Below are 434 nucleotides of genomic sequence, written 5' to 3' on the forward strand. Positions count from 1 at the left end.
ATTACGGACACCACCTATCTCCACATTGGTATGATATTGTCCACTTTGGGCCTAAACCCTCATGGATTTGCTATTGGGTTATACCCAAAAGGCCTCATACCAATGAAGATATTTGTCCATCCTTATATACCCTTGATCCTCCCCATTTCTAACCAATGTGGGACTTTGGTCGCATACCCAACAGGTTCCTTCCTCGGTACTGTTAGGAAAAAATCAAAGACACTGCTGTTATAGTATGCAACGGATGTTATACGACCAGATGTAATAACTAAATATTAATTATTAGTTGAAAAATTATGAAATTTAGCTATGATTTAAAATAATTCCCTGTGCAAGACTAATTTCTACGAGTCGTCTAAGTGCAAGACTAATTTTTACTCTCACAAAATTAATCTATAGCTTTTGCAAATTAATCCAGTTGATTAACACAAGCT

Source organism: Populus euphratica, unplaced genomic scaffold (assembly GCF_000495115.2).
Source record: "Populus euphratica unplaced genomic scaffold, PopEup_1.0 scaffold24.1, whole genome shotgun sequence".
Classification (NCBI taxonomy): domain Eukaryota; kingdom Viridiplantae; phylum Streptophyta; class Magnoliopsida; order Malpighiales; family Salicaceae; genus Populus; species Populus euphratica.